This window comes from Canis aureus, chromosome 28 (genome assembly GCF_053574225.1).
Source record: "Canis aureus isolate CA01 chromosome 28, VMU_Caureus_v.1.0, whole genome shotgun sequence".
NCBI classification, from domain to species: domain Eukaryota; kingdom Metazoa; phylum Chordata; class Mammalia; order Carnivora; family Canidae; genus Canis; species Canis aureus.
Genome location: NC_135638.1, coordinates 18884075 through 18908020, shown reverse-complemented (window position 1 = coordinate 18908020; position 23946 = coordinate 18884075). Strand labels below are relative to the sequence as shown.

The following is a 23946-nucleotide window of genomic DNA, read 5'->3' as shown; positions in this document are numbered from 1 at the left end:
CCCTGGGGTAATTCCTCAAAGCCTACTGATGAGGCAAGTTTACAGGATCCACTCTCCCAGAGCCAGCATCTGACACCAACACCTCTGGCAAAAGGACGCATGGCTGTAACTTACAAGTGTGGGCCAAAAGGGCGGGTTAGGAAAGGCTTGATGTGGTTTATCTCATAAGGGAAACAGAAGAGAGTTATGACCTCACCCTTAGCTTGGAGGCTTTACAGTGCCTTGGCAGATACACACTGGCCTTGGGGTTAAGCTTGTAGAAAGCCCATGTCAACAGAGGGAAACACTGTGACCACCTGTGTACTTTGGCTGCAATAGTGTGTACACAACAAGTGCATACAAAGGCCTGGGAAAAACACAGGAAAGCAAAAGTTGAGGTAGGTGCAGCTGAGTAAGATGGCTCTTCTCGGGATACCCATGAGCATCGCTTAGCCACCCAGTTCATTTAGTTTGGTCGACTTGCTCAGACTTACCATAAAGTCCACTGTGAACCTGGAAGGAGGGCAGTTGCCAAATGGTACACACTGTGGAGGCATCCTGAGGTCACAGTGGAGCTGGACAAGTCGTCTGAAGGGGAAAGAATCTGAAGTACAATTGAAGATGACTTCACAGGAGAGTTGAAAATCAAGTTAAAGGTGACACTGAAGAGTAGTGAGCTTGAATCAGAGTAGTTCCAAATGGGCCAGGGGTTTCTGACTGATGGGTACTGTGAATCAGGAAGGAGCTCCTGACTCTGGTCCCTTCCATTGACAGAAGTGTTTATGTGGCAAGCAGGCAGCTATTTCTTATGGGGGCAGGACTAGATGTTTGATGAGGGTGTGCAGGCAACATCAACTCAGAAACCAAGCTTTCTTATCTGCACTCTGAAGGGTATTATTACAACTGGCTTCAGGTAATATTACGACTTAAAATTAAAGCATGTGAGTAATTGCATGAAATTGCAAAAAAAAACAAAAGCATGAAAAGTAATTACTCTCTTACCATCCAATTCAGCTATACTTTGAGGAAGCGGAAAGGAAATCTGACTTTAGGAACATTTTCCATTGACACGCAAAAACAAACTTGCATAGCCATGACCATTTCGGTCTTATGTGATTGGTTTTGTAGTCTTGGCTTTTGACAGGTACACAGATTATATTGCCTTTGGAGTAACAAAAAATAATGTCATTCACTTGTACTTACTTCACAGAGGATTCAAGTGTTCTCACTTTCATGCCCTTATTTTCTCCTAGGAAGTCTGTGAACTATTATCTAATTTAATAGAGGATGCATATTTTACAAATAAGATAGCAGAGCTAACAAATGATAGATACAGGACTAGAATCTAGTACCTCCTTTCAATTACAACAAAGAAATAATATTGTTTTCTAAATCTTAAGTTACAGCAAAGTTCATCACTATATTTTGGCCCTGACATGCCTTTTAGTTGCTTTCTGCACCCCACTGCCTTTTCACTATACTTGGAAAAAGATGTTTGTGTAGATATATGGAAAAAGAAGTTAAATGTCATAATTTCATGCTTAGGGCAGATGGTTTATCAACATCCTCAGTCTACAGTTACTCAGGCCCACTTCCCTATGGAATTGTAAACTTTTTAGATTCCAGTGGTTGTTTAGAATCTATTACCTTTGAAAGCAATTGGTCAACATTTAATTTGCCAGGCAAAGTATTGTCATATACCAAGTAGTCATATGAGGCTTTGAAAGAATTGATGTGCCTCACACAGGTTTACTTCTATAGTTTGCCGATTTTTAGTCCCTGCACTTTTAATACTATTTTTCACTAATAGTGGTTTCAACTTGATTACATGCTTGAGGCACAGCACTCACTTAAGATGTGTTTCCAGAGCTCAAGGGCCCTAAGCCATCAAGAGGCCCCCATTACTGGGACAATGTGCATTCTATTCTATTGGTAAAACAGGTAAGCACAGGGCGGGGGGGGGAGGGTGTGCATTGGTCAAGGGCCAGAAGAAAAGGCAATTACCTCACTGCATTTATCACAGCGGCGGCATACCTGAGTGCTGAGAGAATAATTTGAACCATATCTCAAGTAATTTAATTTGTAAAAAGTAGATATATGCTTCTAGGCTTCATACCAGACTAAGAGAAGAGAGGGTAGAGATGTTCCTGGAACTATGAGTGGAAAAAGTTATTTCAAACTTTTATTATCAGGTGGCAATAGAGATGAACTTTAGGTTTACCTCAGCTTAGCTTTCTTCATGGCAGTGGCAACAAGATTAAGAAGTTGAGTTTATTTTTCTATTATTTTTAGTTTTCTTATGGTTTTATTGTTTTACTTATATCTTTTCAAGTTTTTATTGAAATTCCAGTTAGTATGTAGTATAATGTTGGTTTCAGAAAAAGATTTTAGTGATCTAGTGCTCATCACAAATGCTCTCACCCATTTAACCTATCTTTGCTGTCCCCTCTCCCACCCTCCTGACAACTTGTCCTCTTCAGCAACCATCAGTTTGTTCTCTATAGCTAGGAGTCTCTCATAGTTTGCTTCCCTCTTTTTTCCCCTTCCCCGTTCATTTGTTTTATTTTGTTTCTTTAAATTTACATATGAGTGAAATCATGTGCTATTTGTCTTTCTCTGACTTATTTCACTTAGCGTAATACTCTCTAGTTCTGTCCACATTATTGCATATGGCAGAATTTCATTATTTTTTAAGGCTCAGTAATATCCAGTTTATATCTGTATTCTTATGTGGACATTTTACAGAGAAATGGCTATTGGAAGCTGGGTATATATGAAGTACAAATCCAAGCTCTGGAGTGCTCAGTCTTGCTGGACTATTGGATAAGGCAAGGCACAGATAAATCACTGAAGTTTGATTTGAGGAATACATACCAAAATTCATCCCCCCCTAATGTATCTCTGCTTTATTAAGGCTTTGCATCATTTTTCTTCAGAATTTTTATAGAGAGGCTGGAATTCTTTATTTGCATAATGCACAGCTAATCTGGAGAACAATAGTTATTTTTGAAGAAATTCACTTATCTGACAGTCTTTTCTAGGTATCTGCAAAACGATCTGAAGGATGAAGACATGTCCTGGCAAAATTACTTTGTGGAAGCTTCAAAGTCAGCTATCATTTGCGGTAAGAGAAAAATAGGTTCTGAGAAAAAAAAAAGTAGGAAGCATGAAAATAGGAAATCCAGAAGTTCAAGAGGATGGAGGCTGGGAAACAGTGACAGATGGGCATAATGTTTGAGATTTATGACAAGGACTTTCATCTTGGGTATCTTAGATGTGTTCTGTTTGGGGGAGGGAGGGAACATCAAATTATATTGGTCTTGTTGCTGGTTGGAAACATGCAACCTGCATTCTGGAGAAAGGGGCAGACTAGTTGGATGTCACAGGCACAGAGGTGTCAGCTAAAGTCAGGAAAGAAGTGGAAGCCAGCTAGGGAAATTCTGTACAGTAAGAAGGCTGAGGACCAATCATGAGTAACAGCAGCATTTGCAGGGCGGGTTGGGGAAGAGGTCACAAAGACAAAGCATTTCCACAGGCAGGAAGACAGAATTTGAGAAAGGAGAAAGTGGTAAACAATGTCAAATGCTGTGGGGAGCTTAAACAAGATGATGGCTGAGGAATATTATTTAGACTTGAGAATTAGCAAGACCCTGTATTTCTGCCAGAGACGGTTCAGTAGAGTTTTGAGGGCAGAATCCACAATCTAGTGGTAGAGGTGTAAATAATACCTAGGGAAGTAGGGCAGCCTGGGTGGCTCACTGGTTTAGCACCTGCCTTCAGCCCAGGGCGTGATCCTGGAGACCCGGGATCGAGTCCCACATCAGGCTCCCTGCATGGAGCCTGCTTCTCCCTCTGCTTGTGTCTCTGCCTCTCTCTCTCGGTGTCTCTCATGAATAAATAAATAAAATCGTAAAAAAAACTAACTAGGGAAGCAGAGGAATGGCATAGAATGCTTTATTGTATAAATTCAAAAACAGAGTGCTGAGGTTTGAATTCCTGCTTTGCCATTTAGTAGCTATGCCCGTGGGCAAGTTATGAACATTTTTGTACTTCAAGTTTTACATCTAGAAAATGACAGTAATAAAGGCTGTGAGGATTAAATATTTTATTTTATATGTAAAACACTTAGAATTGTACCTGGCCTATAGTATGTGCTATATATAAATGTATTAGTATTTTTTATTATGCCTTAAAGAAGCACATATGAGAAATAAAGTTGAGAAATGTATTAGTTTTCTATGGCGGCATAACAACTTCCTATAAACTTTGAGGCTTAGAACAATAGTGACTTATTAGCTCACTGTAGGTCAGGATGCCAGGCAGAGCTTGATGGAGTTCTCTCCTCTGTTCCTCACAGTTGTGCAATCAGGGTGTTGGCTGGTCTGCATTTATTTCTGGATACTCTGAGAAAGAACCTACATTTCATTCAGGTTGTCATCAGGATTCAATTACTTGTGGTTGTAGGACTGAGATCCTTCTTTCCTTGCTATCAGACAGAGTCACTCTCCACTCCTAAAGGTCACTCACACTCCTTGCCATGTGCCACCTCCATCTTCAAAGCCCAACAATGGAGAATTCATGCATTTGATTTCTCTCACTCGCTTGGTATATGCTGTATGGCCAGTTTGTGGAAACATGCCCTGAATATCCCTATTAATATTATCTTGAGAATGTAGAGATTCCGTATTCTCTATATATTGCTGTCACACAGAATGTGAGGAACATGTTCAGCATTCAAGGTCAGAGTCTCTGGGGGTGACCACCCAGAGCATCTCCATTGTAACGAGGAGTGTCCAGATGGCAGGCCTTAGATCTTCTTAGAACACTGGCCAGGCAAGGAAGGAGAGGCTACAGATAATTGCTATATTAAGTGGCTACACTATAAAAGCAAGCTAAATGTTTGGTGCACATAAATCCTAGCAGCAGATACTTTATCCAGTCTGTGGCTCCTGGACTCCCTGCACGTAAGTTCCCCCAATAAGTCTATGTCTCAACCACTATCTCTAGGTCTTTCTTCAGCCTCATCAGATTATCACCCATCCTTGGCTTAAAGTCTGCTAAGGTGTGGTGACTCACTCACTTAACTTTCTTTTTCCCCCTACAAGAAAGAGCACCATCCCTTCTTAGAGCTCATCTTTTTAGGTAAGTCCCATAAAAAATAATCTCCCATTATTCAAGTCGGGTATGCCATATAACATAAGCAAATTATAGGAATGATATTCTGTTATATTCACAGGTCTCTCCCATACTCATACGATAGATTATACGAAAGCATGGTCATCAGGGTTCATCTTAGAGTTCTGCCTATCATAATGCAGAAAATTAAGTTTTTGTGGATTAGATTGGTATGTTTACAGTTAGAGGGCAAATAACCAGCAGAGAGGGAAATGTTAAAGAAAATAGGAGAAAAAAAAGGTGATATTTTTTCTAGAGTTATATTGTGAAAAGGAGTAGTTATATACGGTATTGAGGACAGAGCTAAATGGGTAACACTGGGAAGGAGCAGAGATATCTCTGAGACTGCAGGAAAGATGATTATAACATGTCACTGTATTCCTTGATGGTTAGTAAACAATCTCAAAACTATGGCATATAAAAATTACCAATTATTTTTCATGCATCTACAGGGTCCAGCTGATTTTGGCTGAGCTCTCTCATGCATCTTTGGTTCAACTGGTCCAATTCCATGTCTAAATGTTGGCTCTGCTCCATGGTTAACTCATTCTCTTTCTGGTACAAACAGGAAAATCCAGGCAACTCCTTCTCATGGTGATAATAGGTGCACAAGATTTCTCGGGGCCTAGGCACTGGTATACCACCACGTCTGCCTTATTTTAGTTGCCAGCTAGTCGTGTGTCTAGTCCTGTATGAGATTATAAGTACACCACAGAGATATGGGGGCATGGAAGAATTTACATCAATACAATCTACTAGAATGATAAGTTTGGAAACAGAACTATAAGTGGTGATGACATTTACACTTAATGGCATCTAAGTTTTTGGTAATGGGAGAAGACTATGAAATTTAATTTTTATTTGGACACAAGGAAAGTCACGCAGACACACAGAAAAGATCTCTCTTTGAATGTTTACAGGGGACAATGGCTTACCTTGATTAAAGGAAATCTAAAAGGGATCTGTGGTAAATTCAAACCACTATGTAAGGCTAAATTAGAAAGCCATTTAATATTAAGGTAATGTGCTGGTTATCCTTCCATTGTAGATCCATTTTCCACCTTCTCATCTCTATACTGCAGGCAACTGTCCTGCCTGGATTGTTCTCCATTGGTCACCAGGTTCTATTTGGATTCAGCCAATAATGAAGCACTAGGAGTAAGGTCTGGGGTTTATTCTCCAGGTCTCTTCCCTGAAGATTGAGTCTTGCTACACTAGGCCATAGCACCTGTAAGGCAGCCCTCTGCATATGTTGCCACTTTAGGTTCTGGTAGTTTCTTCTTCCTCTTGCCTTTTCAGGATTAGGGATAGTAAGGCTTTCCATTTCCACTAGCCTTAATGCCTTAATGTCCTATATTCCATTTAATTGGTTTCCTAACACACTGCCCACACTTGGTATAATTTTTCTTTATTTTTTTTAATTTTTATTTATTTATTATAGTCACAGAGAGAGAGAGAGAGAGAGAGAGAGAGGCAGAGACATAGGCAGAGGGAGAAGCAGGCTCCATGCACCGGAAGCCCGATGTGGGATTCGATGCCAGGTCTCCAGGATCGTGCCCTGGGCCAAAGGCAGGCGCCAAACCGCTGCGCCACCCAGGGATCCCGGTATAATTTTTCTAAACGTTCCTCAGTAGTCTAATTTCAGTGTGTCACCTGCTTCCTGTTAGGACTCTGATTAATCTAGTTAAGGATTTGGGACCTCATTTAGTAAGCAACGAGAAACAAAGCATTAGGAGAGGTCTATAAATGGAACTGTGTTGTGGGAAGGTTAATATGAAAGCCACAAAGAGAGAGCATTATAGGAGGCAGCAAAGCACACAGGAGACTCACAACTGTCCAGATGATAGGGCATGAGGGCCAACACCAGAGGTAGTGCTGTGGGCATGGAAAGGGAGAATGGGTGCAAAAGCAACTGTGGGAACAGAATGGATCAGTATCACAGCATTTGGTAGCAGTTAGATGGTCAGGATGAAAGAGCATATTTCCAAAATTTTCAGCCTTGAGAGCTAGGAGATGAGTAATACCATTAAGAACAACCAGGGATCAAACCAGGGATCACAAAAGGATACAATGTTCTGTTTTTGACATTTGGAATTTTCCATGTGATGTTCAGTGTCCTATATATAATTGGAAATGTTGAACTTGGGAGATAGATCAGGCCTGGGAATAATTTGGAGGTTGTCCACAGAGATTCAACAGTAATCAGTTTGAGGTGCAGGGAAAGAAGCAGATACAAAGAAGGGAGAAACAAAATACATGGTCTAAGCTTGGTTTGGAAATACAGTTTCTGAGACTAGGAGGAGGAAGGGAGGAGAGTAGCAGATAAACAAACTGAAACAAAAGAGTCTGTGTATTTCAACCCTTTAGTAAACTTTTTTTGAGAAACTAAATTTTTGTGGATTAGGAAGTTTGTTACTTTGTTTTTGTTTTATTTTGAGGGCCAAGCCTCCTAGCGTGGGTTTTGGTTTCTCTCATGAAGATCTTGGGCCTGGGGTGCCACTTATTTTTAAAAAGTACAAACATTTCTTATTTTGCTTTTAGACCTTTATCATTTGATCCCTTACAAATGTAAGATCTTTTGATTAAGTGTTTTATTTTGTTTTTAAAATACTTTCACACTCAAGGACAAATAAGCTGCAGGAACAAAAATTGTATTAGCAATCCATGTCCATGCAATTCATAATACCTTCTGAGTATCATTGCTATTAATCTCGTTTCCTTGCCTATATCCTTTATGGACTTTATGTTAATCAATGATTATATTCCCATATAAAAGAAATCTAGGTCAATGGAACTTTATGTTTATGTCTATCAGAGGAATAGTCGTTTGAACATCAGTTTTTTTTTAAATTTTTATTTATTTACGATAGTCACACACACACACACACACACACAGAGAGAGAGAGAGAGAGAGAGAGAGAGGCAGAGACATAGGCAGAGGGAGAAGCAGGCTCCATGCACCAGGAGCCCGACGTGGGATTCGATCCCGCGTCTCCAGGATCACGCCCTGAGCCAAAGGCAGGCGCTAAACCACTGCACCACCCAGGGATCCCTGAACATCAGTTCTTTAGAGAATTCATTTGCATAGTGAATTAAGCCTTCTAATTCATTCATTTTGAATACTTCCCTATCTATAGACATTTTTTAGAATTGGATTTTCTTAAATTAAGGCACACACTTTTTATTGGACTTTTAACTCATCTGAGACAGCGTAGAGGCAGCAGTTTGAAAAGCACCTGTAGCTTATGTGAGGGAGATTGTTGACTAATATTATGACAGGTGCTATAGGCTGGGATTTTCCTGGGAACACAAGAGATGGCAGGAACCCTTTCTTTTCTTTCTTTCTGCCAGACTAGAGAACTAGAAATTTGAAGTTTACAAGAGCCAGTGTTAATGTTATCTATCTTACTAGCATCACAGCACTGTCCCTATTCCCCTGTGAACCATCCCTATGGAACCTGCCCACCTTGGCAGGCATCTATCCAAAGCAGCTTTTGCCAAGACACACCAGGCAAGCAGCTCCCAGCCAGACTGATGCCATTCTAAGTGACTCCTGTCCAGGCAATGGGGGAGACATAGCCACACATCAGCACCCCTACAGTTCCTACAGCCAAACCTCTTAGCTGGCTGTGTAGGGAGCTGGTCTTGCCCTTCAGTGCGCCTGAGAGACAGTTATGCTGACTGCTGCCTCTCTACCTAATGAGCCTATGGATGCTTCAGACAGGCCTCTCAATAGGGCAAGGAGCAAACTCTGCCCAAGGTGCCCATAGTAGGTAAAGCAGGTGACTGTAACCAACTAAGCTGAAGGCAACTGCAGCTCAGTCACATAGGAGGACACACCTGAAGCACCTGGTTCTGATGACCAGGGGGTATTGTGCTATAGGGCCCCAAAGGACTTCTTGTGTATGAGGCCCATTTTCAAGACCAAAAGATATAGGTGACCTACCTAGTACATAGAAACAACACAGAGAGACCAATTGAGGAGACAGAGAATAATTCCCAAATGAAAGAACAAGACAAAATAAAAAAGAACTAAGTGAAATGGAGATAGGCAAGTTGCCTGATAAAGAATTTGAAGTAATGGCCATAGAAATACTTACTAGGAAAGAAAAAAAAATACTTACTAAGTTTGAAAAAAGCATGGGTGAACTCAAGTGAGAACTTCAACAAAAAGAAAATATAAAAAAGAACTGGGGATCTCTGGGTGGCTGAGCAGTTTAGTGCCTGCCTTTGGCCCAGGGCATGATCCTAGAGTCTCGGGATCAAGTCCCATGTCGGGCTCCCTGTGTGGAGCCTGCTTCTCCCTCTGCCAGTGTCTCTGCCTCTCTCTCTGTGTCTCTCATGAATAAATACATAACATCTTAAAAAAAAAAAGAACTAGTCAGGGCTGAAAAATTCAGTTACAAAAACATACTAGAGGAAATCAACACAAGACTAGAAAACTAAAAATCAACAATAGACTGGAACAGATCAGTGATCTGGAAAGCAGGGTAATGGAAAGTGACCAAACTGAACAGAAAAAAAACATAGGATAGCTTATGGGAATTCTGCAGCATCATCAAGCATAATAACATTTGCATTATAGGGATCCCAGCAGTAGAAGAGAGAAACGGGGGCAGAAAACTTATGTGAAGAATAGCTGAGGAGTTCCTCAATCTGGAAAGGAAACAGCCAGATCCAGGAAGCATGGAGAGCCCCTAACAAGATGAACCCAAGGAGCACCACATCAAGACACATAACAATTAAAATAGCAAAAAAAGTAATGGTAAAAGAGAGAATCTTAAAAGGAGAAAAAGAAAATAATGATGTGCAAGAGAAACCCCATAAAGCACTCTACTGACATTTCAGCAGAAACTGCACAGGCCAAAAGAGAGTAGTGTGAAATATTCCAAATACTAAAAGGAAAAGAACCTGCAACCAAGAATACTATACCCAGAAACAGTATCATTCAGAATAGCAGGAGAGATAAAGGGTTTTCCAAACAAAATTTAAATGAGTACATTACCAGTGAACTAGCCTTCAAAGAAACATTAAAGGGAATTATTTAAGTGGAAAAAAAAGGCCATAACTAGAATTGAGAAAATTAAGAAAGGGAAAATTTTCATAGGTAAAAAGCAAACATGGTAAAATCAGTAGATTAATCACTTACAAAGCCAGTATATAGATTAAAATATAAAAGTAGTAAAATATATTTATAAAAATTAGCCAAGGGGTACATAAAATAAAATGACATAAAATATGATATACATAAGATGTGGAGGGGAGAGTAAAAATGTAGTGCTTTTAGATGTATTTGGACTTAAGTGGCCATTAACTTAATATAGACTGCTATACACATAAGATGTTATATATGAAACTAATGGTAGCCACAAATTAAAAATATATGATGCACACATACAAAAAAAATGGAGAAAGGAATCCAAGCATAGACCATAAAACTACAAGGGAAAAGAACAAGAAGAAAGTAACAGAAGAACTTCAAAAACAACTAGAAAACAACAAAATAGCAGTACATACCTATCAAAAGTCACTTTAAATGTAAGTGAACTAAATGCTACAATCCAAAGAAATAGGGAGACTGAATAGATTAAAAAAAAGACCCATCTAAATATTGCTGGAAGAGACTCATTTCAGACCTAAAGACACAACATACAAAAAGGAAAGAGATAGAAAAACGTATCATGCAAACAAAAGCAACAAACAAACAAACAAAACAATCCAGGGTAGCAACATTTATATCAGACAAAATGGAGGGTATTATGCTGAGTGAAATAAGTCAATCAGAGAAGGACAAACATTACATGGTCTCATTCATTTGGGGAATATAAAAATTAATGAAAGGGAATAAAGGGAAAGGGAGAGAAAATGATGAAAATATCAGTGAGGGTGACAAAACATGAGAGACACCTAACTCTGGGAAATGAACAAGGGGTAGTGGAAAGGGATGTGGGTGGGGGGTTGGGGTGACTGGGTGATGGGCACTGAGGGAGGCACTTGGTGGGATGACCACTGGGTGATATGCTATATGTTGAACTCCAATAAAAAAATGTTAAAAAATAGGCTTTAAAACAAAGAGTAGCAGGAGACAAAGAAGGACAATACATAATGATAAAAGGAACAATCCAATAAGAGGTTATAACAACCGTAAATATCTATGAACCAAACATAGGAGCACCTAAACATAAAGCAAATATTAACAGACATAAAGGAGAAATTGACATTAATATAATAATAGTAGGGGACATTACTATCCCACTTACATCAATGGAAAGATAATCTAGACAGAAAATCAACAAGAAAATAGTGGCTTTTAATGACACATTAGGCCAGATGGACTTAACAGGTATATATTGAATATTCCATCCCAAACCAGAATACATATTTTTTTTAAGTGCATACAAAGCATTCTCCAATGTGCCAAAGAAATCCAAGATGAAATAAAAAAATACATTGACAAAAAAAAAATTTCAAATCTAATGATTTAAAATCTTTGGGATGCAGCAAAAGCAGTTCTAAGAGGAAAGTTTATAGTAATATAAGCCTACCTGAAGAAGAAAAATCTCAAACAACCTAACCTTATACCTAAAGGAACGGGAAGAAGAATAAGCAAGCCCAAACCCAGCAGGAGGAAGAAATAAGAAATATTAGAGTGGAAATATGAAATGGAGACTTAAAAAACAATAGAAAAGACCAGTGAAACCAAGAGCTGGTTCTTTGAAAAAAACGCAACTGATAAACCTTTAGCCAGGTTTAGCTACTCATCAAGAAATAGAAGACTTGAAGTCAGAAATGGAGAAATCAATGGAGAAATATAAAAAATTATATTATGAAAAATTATATATCAACAAACTGAATATCATAGAAGAAATGGATATGCTTCTTAGAAGCAGATAATCATCTAAAATTGAGTCAAGGAAGGAATAGAAAATTTGAACAGATTACTGGTAATGAAAAAACCTCCAATAAACAAAAGTTCAGAACCAGATGGATTCACAAGTGAATTCTACCAAATATTTAAAGAGTTAATACCTATTCTCCTCAAACTATTCCAGAGAATACATGAGGAAGGAAAACTTCCAAATTTATTCTACAAGGACAGCCTTACCATGATATTGAAAACAGGCTAACACACTAAAAAAACAAAAAAACAAAACAAAACAACCCCCCCCCAACACAGGTAAACATCTCTGATGCACACAGATGCAAAAATTTTCAACAAATATTAACAAACTAAATCCAACAATACATTAAAAAAATCATTCACAATAAATCAAATAGGATTTATTCCAGGGATGCAAAGGTGGTGCAATATTTGCAAATCAATGTGATATATCATATTAACAACAGGAAGAGTAAAAATGATATGATCATCTCAATAGATGCAGAAAAAGCATTTGACAAAATGTGACATCTGTTGACAACAAAAACTCTCAGCAAAATGGGGTTAGAACATAATAAGACCAAATATGAAAAACCTAGAGCTCACATCATACTCAGTGGTGAAACACTGAGAGCTTTTCCTCTAAATCATGAATAAGGCAAGGATGTCCACTCTCACCACTTTTATTCAACATAGTATTTGAAGACCTAGCTACAGCAGTCAGGCAAGAAAACATAAAAGTCATCCACATTGGTAAGTTGAACTGTCACTATTTGCAGATGACAGGATATACATAGAAAACCCCAAAGACTCCATCAACCATCCCTTTGTCCCCCAACTATTAGAACTGATAAAGTCAGTAAAGTTTCAGGATAAAAATAAACATACAGAAATCTGTTGCATTTCTGTACACTAATAATAAAATAGCATAAAGGGAAATTAAGTATTTCCATTAAGTTACACCAAAAAAGATATGATACCTAGGAATAAATTTGACCAAGGAGGTAAAAGGCCTATTCTCTCAAAACTATAAGACACTGATGAAACTGAAAATGATATCAGCAAATGGAAAGATGATATATGGTACTCATATATTGAAAGAATTAATATCATTAAAATTTCCATATTACTGAAAGTAATCTACAGATTCAATGCAATTCCTACCAAATACCAATGGCACTTTTTCAAAGAATCTAGCATTTTCAAATTTTAGACTTGTATGGAACCACCAAAGACTTTAAATAGCCTAAGCAAATTTGTGAAAGAACAACAAACCTGGAGGTATCATAATTCCAGATTTTAAGATACATTACAAATCTATAGTAATAAAAGCTGGCACAAAAATAGACATGTAGTTTGATGGAATGGAAGAGTGAGCCCAGAAATAAAATGATACCTAGTTGGCAATTGAACTATGACAAAGGAGGCAAGAATATACAATGGGGAAAAGACCATGTACTCAATAAATGGCATTGGGAAAAGTGGACAGCTACATACAAAAAAAAAAAAAAATGAAACTGAGCTACTTTCTTACATCATGCACAAAAGTCAAAATGTAATAAAGACCTAAATATGAGACCTGAAATCATAAAACTTCTAAAAGAAAATGTAGGCAGTAATCTCTTAGACACTTGTCTCTGCAATGTATTTATGGTATGTCTCCTGAGACAAGGGAAACAAAAGCAAACATAACTATTGTAACTACACAAAGATAAAAACTTTTGCACAGCAAAATAATCCATTAACAAAATGAATGGCAACCTAGTGAATCAAAGAAGATCTTTGCATTGGTGGATATTGATATACCCGATAAGGGATTAATATTAAAAATGTATCATGAACTCATACAACTCAAAAAAAAAAAAAAACCCAAGCAATCCAATTAAAAAATGTACAGAGACCTGAATAGATATTTTTTTTTTCTGAAGACAACCTACAGATGGCCAACAGAAAAAAATGTTCAGCATCACTAATCATCAGGGAAATGCAAGTCAAAACCACAATGAGATATCACAACAGTCAGAATGACTATTATTAAAAAGACAAGACATAGCAAGTGTTGTTGAGGACATGGCATGAAAGGAACCCTCTGCACTGTTGATGAGAATGTAAATGGGTGCAGCCACTGTGGAAGTTAAAAATAGAAATGATCCAGTAATTTCACTACTGGTTATCTACCCAAAGAAAAGAAAACACTTGTTTTCTAGTTCGAAAAGATAGATGCTTATCTTTAAGCATAAGGGTATAAAGATACCCTTATGCTTATTGAAGCATTATTTACAATAGCCAAAGTATGGAAGCAATCCAAGTATACACTGATAGATGAATGGATAATGCAGAGATTGTATATGCATATACATATATATATACACACATACATTATATCCACTTATATATGTGTGTGTGTGTGTATATATATATATATAATGTCCATATGAAAGACTGAGATCTTGCCATTTACTTAGAATATAAGTGAAATAAGTCAAATGGAGAAAGACAAATACCATATGATTTCACTTACATGTAGAATCTAATGAAACAAATGAACAAAACCCAGATCCTTAAGTGGTTGCTAGAAGGCAGGTTGGTGAAGATAGGTGAGACAAGGGATTAAGAAATGTAAATTTCTAGTTATAAAGTAAATAAGTCACAGTTAAAAGATATAAATGAAAAAATAGCATAGAGTATATAGTCAACAGTATTATAATAACATATATATGGTGACAGATGGTGACTATACATTGTGATGAGGATTGAGCGATGTATAGAATTGTCAAATCAATCTGTTGTACTCCTAAAACTAACATAAAATTGTACATAAATTGTATTTTAACAAAGATTATTGAGATAATATATTTTAAAATTAAAAATAATTTTTCACTTTGAATTTTGGATAACTAAATAGTTTTGATGGCTTGGGGATATTAGGTGGGAACTTTCATTTATTACATATCTATAGTAAGTAAATAACTTGAATCAACAAATTCAAGATGTACCTTTTAATTTCAGTTCAGAATGCTGGGGCAAACTAACACCAGGTTCCAAGAAGAGAAGAGTCACAAAGAACTGTTGCTAATGATCCTCTCATTTGTGCACCTAGCACAATTGGTAAAGGTTTGACTAAAGCACAGTTTTACTTCCACATCTATAATAAAATAGCATTTGTTTGTGGAGATATTTCTTTTCTCCAGCATCACTTGCTAACACCAATTCCTATTACTGAAGACAAGGTTTTTGGTTTGGTCAAGGTTGAAACTCTGGATTCTGGAACATGAGCCACTTTTTTGTTTTCTATGTGTCTGTTAAATCTGGTCTCCATATTAAGAAGACTTCCCTCTTATACCACATGTGGAATTCAACTTAGGGTGGAAACAAGAAAGCATTAAATCATCTGTTGAAAATCCTAAACAATTCAAAAGTCAAAACATACTACATTAGGCATTTTCATTTGGATCCCACTTGTGAGATATGTGTGATACTATGTTGAGATTAATTCAGGCTCATATGACTAGCTGGATCTGGCAAGGCTTACTTTAAATGTATAGTTAAAAAATGTATTTCCAGATCCAAATATATGTAGCAGATAATATAAAGCTAGCTGTGCCAAAACAATTTGAATTTTTGAAATACACTTAAAAAATGTATTTAGCTCTCCAGTGAGGGGTAGTTTAGAACAAGAAGCAGCAATTTGTTGTGTGAGAGCAGTGCAGTAAGACTTGTGAAATCTGTTCCATATTAGCTCTGAGAACTTGGACAGCAGATGATACTTTGAGCCTTCATTTCTTTAACTGTCAACAAGATGAATGATATTTTCTCTAGGTACCTGTGATACAGAAAGATCAAAAATGTGATGATGTGCTTGATAAACTATGAAGTTTTATACCTTGTTTACCAGTAACATTTACAGAACATTTATTAAGCACTGTGCTAGGATTATTAGGCTTGGAATAAACAAAGATGAATAATACATCTGCCTTCTAAGAATTTGTGGTCCTACACAGTGTATGGGAAACAGACATGTAAAGAAAAAAATACAACCTATTACAAATAGTGTAAAAAGGATACAGTAGAAGTTTTAAGCAGTCAATTTAGTTGGAGGAGTCAGGAAAGGATTTCCACAAAAAGTGATCTGAGTAGGTGTTACTAGATCGATGGAAATAGGAGGGTGGTGTTAGTAGATATTCTTTCAGGAAGAGGCCAATATAAACAAAGGTGATAAGGATGAAATAGCATGGCTTGTTAGAAGAACTATAAAACTACATATGTAGACTGTTTTGCTCTTGACTTATTTGTATCAGATACTTAATAGAGTGATGATCTTAAGTCAAATATCAATAAAACCAAGGGATATGAATTCTTTATGAAAGCACATAGAATATATGGACTTTTATTCCTACCTTTTCTGAATATATTCTAAATGGCAACCAGTAGTGCAAAACATAAGATTTGGACTGGATTTCATGATGCAATAAAGAGTTTGGGCAAGGTCTCAAGGATGCTAGGTGTATAAAAGGCATCATTTGTCATATTTGATAGTAGAGGTGGATTTGGAAAAAAATTAAAGTGATTTTTCAAGACATTCACTTATTCACAACTATGCATGTAAGGAAAACATGAATTATGAATTTAAAAAATACTCAAGTTATCAAAAATAAATTTAAACTACCATAATGAATATTTTCTCCTCCTTGCTCAGCTGCTCATAGTGGCTCCCACAAAACAGTCCAAATAAAAGGTCTTTACTTGACGTGTGAAAAATGACCTATGGAATCTTGTTCAATTGCATCATATATTTAACATGCGGCAGACATTTTTATTTAAAATCTCTTCCTGTGTGGATTATTGCATTTCCCACTCTGATCATTTTTTCCAAGTCTCAGGGGATTCTATATATTATACCACAGTCCATTTCTCAAAGAAATAGGGCCATATTGTCTACCATCTGTGTTTCTGATCTCCTTTTCCAGAAAAATATTCATTTTTAATTTGTCCCCTGAGTTTTGAAAATTCTCCAAGAATTCTCCATTCCCCTCTTCATGACCATGTATCCACTACTTATTCTTCCATTCTATTACTGGTTGTTCTCTAAGTCATTCTTTTTGGTTCTTTCTTATGTTCTTTTTGTTGTTGTTGTTTGGTTTTGTTTTTTTTACACTTGATTGGGGCACTTTGTCATGTGCCCAGTTTTCATCTAACTGGGACTTTGGTTACTTATGACTAAATTACTTCCTTTCCTTAAACATCACATTGAAAACAAAATTATCATTGGAGAGATTGAAGAAAGTGTGTCATTTTCTCAATTGGTAAGATCAAGTTCTCCCTTAGGATTTAAAGTCCTTTAAATTTTATTTCCTCTTCTTTTGTTGTTAACCTTTTGGAGATAAAGGTGGACAGAGGTACATTTCAAAAATGAGAACTTTGTTAAGTGATAATTACAGTTTCTCTAATATTTTTTATAAAGAACAATTTCTACTGTTATTTTCAAATTAATTTTAGAATATTTTTCCATATTATATGATTATATATTATGTATTTGCCATATTATATATATTTGTCACATTGAACTTTATTTGTAAATCAAAGAAATCATTTAGATTAACAAAATTTTTTAAAATTAATTTATTTTATTATTTTTAAAAAATTTCTTAATTGAGGGGTAAGGCAGAGATATATCAAGAGAGCTGGCTCAAACTCAAGAAAGATCATTTCAATCTCACAACGGATTGGAATTAGGAACTAGAGGGTGTCAAAAATCAAAATTACTTTCTCTGTGTGACATGATTATTTTTCATTGCTTCTCTCTGCTTCTGTGCCTTAATTTTCTCTCCTCCTTTAGATTGGATTTAATTATCTGTGTACATAATAGAAAATGACTGCTTCAGCCCCTCAAAACCTCCCATGCCTGAATAAAACAGAAGCTGTGTTATTCTGTGAACCAACTCCCATAGTGAAATATTGAAGATAATTTAGAATTTAGATATGAAAAAGAAAACTTCAAAAGTAGGGACAGGATTGAAAGTAGGTTTGGATAACTTAATATAGGAATAAATTATGGAATAATTACAAATATGGAATAAATTATAAATTAATAAAAAGCCAAAATTTGATGGTTTTAAAATGCTAATAAATTTAGGTTTGGTGATAGTAGGGTTCACTTGAAGGAGTATTACTATGATTACTTATAGTCCTGCTTATAGTGGCATGTGAGCAAGAGCCTAGCCAGTGGCTCTACCTGTCTTCCAAGCAAAGCAGGTGACCTCAGCTGGTCAGGGGACTCATGTGTGATTCTGTCTGATTTGGGTTCAGCCCATTCTGCTATCCTGCCTGGTCAGTTAAGCTAACTCATAGCCCCACTTACCACTGAGTATATCTAGTAGTCTCACCTCAGTGAGAAACCTGGCCAGGGAATACAGCCATGCTCAGGAATCAAGCGAGCAGTCCTATCTACTATTTCCAGCCAGCAGTAACTCACCATCCCCCACCTCAGGGCTTGGGCAGTGGCCTTGCCCTAAAATAGATCCTGATAGCAAGTGCATCCATCCATCCAAGGATACAACCAGTTGACTCATTAAGAACCCCAAGCTGAGCTGCCTGGTGAAGATGGTACGTCTCTGCTAAAGTGAACCTGAAAGCCCAAGAGAGGATACCACTTACTCAAATATACAGATACCAACATGAGAAACCATGGACCACAAAAGATCAGTTAAACATGACATTACCAAATATAATTTATAAAGTTCCAATAACTGACTGTAAAGTTATAGAGATCTATGTACTATCAAAGAATTCAGAAAAATACTCTTAAAGTAATTAGTGTAAGAATACAGCAACTAAGCAAAATAATGCATGAACCAAATGAAACTAAAGAGGTCATTATATAATGATAAAAGGGTCAATCCATCTAGAAGCTATATTTATAAATATGTATACACTAAACATTAGAGCAACTTAACATATAAAATGTCAACAGAAACAAAAGAACACATAAACAGCAATACAATAATAGTTGGGAACTTTAATATTCCCCTCTTAGCAATGGACATATTATCCAGATAGAGTCATTAAGAATACAGATTTTAATGGCATTATAGGCCAAAAAGACCTAACAGACTTGTACAAAACATTTCATATAACAATAGCAGAATACATATGCTCCTCATAACGGCATGAAACATTTTCTAGCATAGATTATACGTTAGGCTACAAAACAAGTCCTAGCAAATTTAAGAAGATTGAAGTCATACCAAGTATATTTCTTGACCATATGGTATGAAATTAAAAATCAATAGAAGGAAAGCTAGAAAATTCACAAATTTGGAAATTAACACTCCCCCGAAAAACCAATGGATCAAAGAAGAAACTAAAATGAAAAAGTATCTTGAGGCAAAAGAAAATATAAATAAAACATCAAACTCTATGGGAGAAGCAGTTCTAAGAGGGAAGTTTATAGCTCTAAATAAGTACGTTAATTTTTTTAATAATAAATTTATTTTGTATTGGTGTTCAATTTGCCAACATACAGAATAACACCCAGTGCTTAAGTACATTAATTTTAGATTAAGAAAGATCTCAGTCTCATTTTACACCCAAAGAACTAGGAAAATAAGAACAAACTAAGCCCAAAGTTAGCAGAGGAAGGAAATAATAAGTATCAGAACAGAATTGAAATAAAGAACCAGAAAACAATAAAAAAGATTAATAAAACTAAGAGTTGGTTCTTTGAAGAAAAAATTGATAAATCTTTAGTTGGACTAACAAAGAAAAAAGGGAAAGGACCCAAATCAATTAAGTTATAATTGAAAGGGGAGACACTACAACTCGTACCACACAAAGAATCATGAGATTATCATAAATAATTATATGCCAACAAACTAGACACAACCTAAAAGAGATGGATAAATTCCTAAAAACATACAGCCTGCCAAGACTGAATTAGGAAAAAATAGAAAATCTGCACAGACTGATGTTAAAGAGATCAAATCAACCAAAAATCTCAACAACAAAAAAGCTAAGGACTAGATAATTTCACTGGTGAATTCTAGCAAACATTTACAGAGGAACTGATGCCATTCCTGCTCAAATTTTTTAAAAATTGAAGAGATGGGAGGGGATGCTTCCAAACTTATTTTGCAAAGATAGCATTACCCTGATACCAAAGCCAAACAAGGACACAACAAGAAAAGAAAACTATAGGCCAATATTCCATATGAATATAGATGTATAAATTTTTAAAGTACTAGAAAACCAAATTCAGTAGCACATTAAAAAAAATTATATACCAATATTAAGTGGTTTCATTCTGGGATGCAAGGTTGGTTCAATATATAGTAAATGTGATAAACCACAGTAATAGAAGAAAGATGAAAATCATATGATAATCTCAGTGGATGCAGAAAAGATACTTGACAAAATTCAACATCCATTCATCATAACAAATTGGGTATAGAAGGAATGTACTTCCATATAATAAAAGCCATATATGACAACTCCATAGCTAACATCACTCTCAATGGTTAAAGGTTGAAAGCCTTTTCTCCAAGATCACAAACAAGACAAGGGTGCCCATTCTCACCACTGCTATGCAACATACTCAAAGTCCTGCCAGAGTAACTAGGCAAGAAATATAAAAGACATTTGAATTGGAAAAGATAAAGGAAATTTTTTTTTCTAATCACAGATGACAGGATTTGTCAAGATAATCAATAATACTCAATGAAGAGAAGACAATCTCTTCAATAAGTGGTGCTGGGATAACTGAATATGCACATATAAAAGAATAACTGGACTCTCATATTACATTACTCACAAAAAGTAACTCAAAATGGATTAAGACTTAAATGTAAGACTTGAAACTACAAAACTCCTCTAAGAAAACACTTCCTGGCATGGGTCTTGGCGATGATTTTTTGGCTATGATACTTAAAGCACAACAAAAAAATCAAAATTACATAAGTGATATCATATCAAATTAAAAAGTGTTTGCATAGCAAAAGAAATTACCAACAAAGTGAAAAGGCAATTTATGTGATGGGAGAAAATATTAGCAAACCACATTCTGATATGGGTTCTTTATGTATTTAATCCTTAAAACTCATTAGCAAAAATAATCTAGTTTAAAAACAGGCCGAGGACCTGAGTGGACACTTTTCCAAAGACATACAAATGGTCAACAGGTACAGTACAAGGTGCTCAACGTCTCTAATTAGGGAAATGCTAGTCAAAACTACAATGAGATAATACACCTGTTAGAATAACTCTGCTAAAAAAACCAAGTAGTAACAAATGCTGATGAGGATGTGAACAGAAAACCTTTGTACACTGTTTGTGGGAATGGAAACTGATGCAGGCACTATGCAAAATAGTATGGAAGTTCCTAAAAAATGTAGAGATAGACCTACTGGAAAAAATTAAAAAATAAGGCCACTGAATTTCAAGGGCAGTGAAACTCAAAAGAGGGAGAGAAATATAACAAACACATCAAAACTGTAAATAAAATTATTTTAGCAGATAAATTCAAACCAAAAATTTGGGTTCCCAAATATATACTAAATTGTTGAAATGTCAACAAATTTTTTTTGTCATTTCCAAATATGTGGGATTTTTTCAGAAAGATATTTAAAACATTATAAATCTCTTCTGAGATGCTCCCGCTTTAAGTCCTAACTGCACTGGGAACATGACTTTGGAACTGAATCCTATCCTGACAAGGCAGTATCGTGGGGCTCAATAGCAACCTGTAGAAGTTCAAAATGTTTTAATAATTGGCCAAACCAATATTCCTTTTGGATGAAAGTATTTGTTTCTTTGTAAGCTTTGTTTCCTATTCTGAACAAAGCATTAATGCTTGTTATGGTGGAAAATTATTTTTCATTTTAAATAGTGGCATCAATCTAACTCCATGTTATCACAGGGTTCAAAATGAGGAAGTAAAAATTGATTTGACTATGGTAAGATTTTGACTTTGACCTCAGCAAACAATACAAATTGGAAAAAATAATTTGATCATAGGAAGGACAGAATAAAAGGAGAAGCAGGAGAATAGGTTAACTTTTATACCCATAGTAACCTATTCCTGAAATTTTTTTTTCTACTTAAGTTGACTGTCTAAAATTTGGTTGAATTTGATTTGAAATTTTCAGTAAAATTATAGACCCCCTCCACCAAGGTTATTAGGCATCTTAATTGTTGAAATTTTCAGGAAATACATAATTTATGTAATTATTTAGGTATCGTTGCTTTATAAATAATACAAGAAAATAGAAAATACCCATTCTTTAAGAGTTCTTCAGTATATTTTGTATGTTTTGACTTTGTGTCTCAGTTTTTACATAATCTTTGTTGCAAAGTTTGATATTTATTAAATTATTCAAGTAGGTTTTAGCGTTTTTCTAGTCAGACAGGATAACACAGTTTTAGTTTTATCAATTAGCAAGATTCCTAATGTATTATCATAATTCATTTGGTTTAAATCATAGACCTATTAATTCATCCTATGTAGTTAATATCAAACTTTTACTTTATATTTGAAGTTTAAAATTAACATCAGTGTATATTCTTACATGTTTATGTAGGTGAAATTTTTCGTGTGTAATATGTCTAATTAATGACTACATGTGTTGCATCTACTATGAACAAAATACTTTAATATGTATTTTAAGAACTATAAAGAAAAAATTAGACATGGATCCTACCCTCAAAGTGTACACAATATCCTAGGGAAAACAAGATCTACATAAATAAAATTAATGCAAAGTAGATATTGAAATGTGCTTCAAAATATAAGGTGATATTAGAACAGAGAGGATTTCAATTCACCTGGAAGCATAAAACCATGCCCTTAGGAGATATCTCTTAGGAGCACATTTTTGAAGAATAGTTAGGATTATGATTGGTGATGAGGTAAGAACTTTCCAATTAAATAGAATGAGCAAAGGGGTAGGATTCCATGGGGAAAAAAATGAATGACTAGTTCTTCAAGCAAACATGGGAAGAAGATAAGGTTGGAAGTTTGATTAGACCAATATGATGGTGTGCTAAAGTCAGCTGGTATTGCCTTGTGAGAGCTAACTTAACTTTTCAAGAATTTTGTTAGACAGCTGATATCATTTTGGTAGCATAAAACTATCCATGATAATAGGAATATTTACACATGCAAACTATTAATGCTAGGAATCAGGGTTGGGACTTTTTTTTTTTTTTTGGAAAGTGTGTTAAACATTTACGGGCATACCACTAGACCCATCTAGGCTTGAGCGCCTGATCCTCAATATAATTCATTTTATAATGCTGAGTTTTGATATATGTTCTACTACTTTGAAGACAATACTTTTGGAAAAGAAAATGGTTAATTGGGTATAAACAAGAGGTAAATATAAGAAAGTTGCTTGAAAATAGGAACATTTTATTACATGAGATAAAAGCCATAAAATAGTCTATCACATTAAATAGTTCCAAGGTAGAAGAAAGAATATTTGGTGAAGTAGGACTCATTGACATGATTGAAGAATCTAACATAGATAATATGACAAGTTTTAACAAAAAGCAAAGAGCAATAGTTATTGCAGTAAGTGAAAAGCTCATCATAAAAGCCCACTGGTTTGACAACACATAGTTCACATCACTGCTAGTCTGGGAGGAGAATGAGATACTGTTAGTGGTTTTATCTAATAATGACTAAAGGAGCTGCCTGAATGGTGTACTTACTCCCTAATGACTAGAGAGGGTGGAGAGCAAGCTTCTGTATGACATATTGCTCTCTCTCCTCACTGATTAGAACTCCATGTACAACAAAGCTCCTCACATCACTAGAGCTTAAAGAAATCCCTAGAAGCAAAATGCTATGTTCTGTGGATCATTTTCTGTTTGTCTTGTCTGACAGGGAGGAATACTTTATTAACTCTTTATCAGGAATG

At 35.8% G+C, this 23946-nt stretch overlaps 1 long non-coding RNA gene across 2 annotated transcripts; it reads left to right on the top strand.

Annotated features, from left to right (window-relative positions):
- Positions 1 to 224: 224 nt before the first annotated feature.
- LOC144300202 (uncharacterized) lies at positions 225 to 15211 on the top strand. 2 transcript variants are annotated; one of them, XR_013366795.1, is made up of 4 exons: positions 225 to 377; positions 1790 to 1920; positions 3021 to 3103; positions 15044 to 15211. It is a non-coding gene; the product is annotated as an uncharacterized LOC144300202 (long non-coding RNA). The 2 variants fall into 2 exon arrangements; XR_013366796.1 differs by lacking the exon at positions 15044 to 15211 and adding an exon at positions 9740 to 10790.
- Positions 15212 to 23946: the final 8735 nt, after the last annotated feature.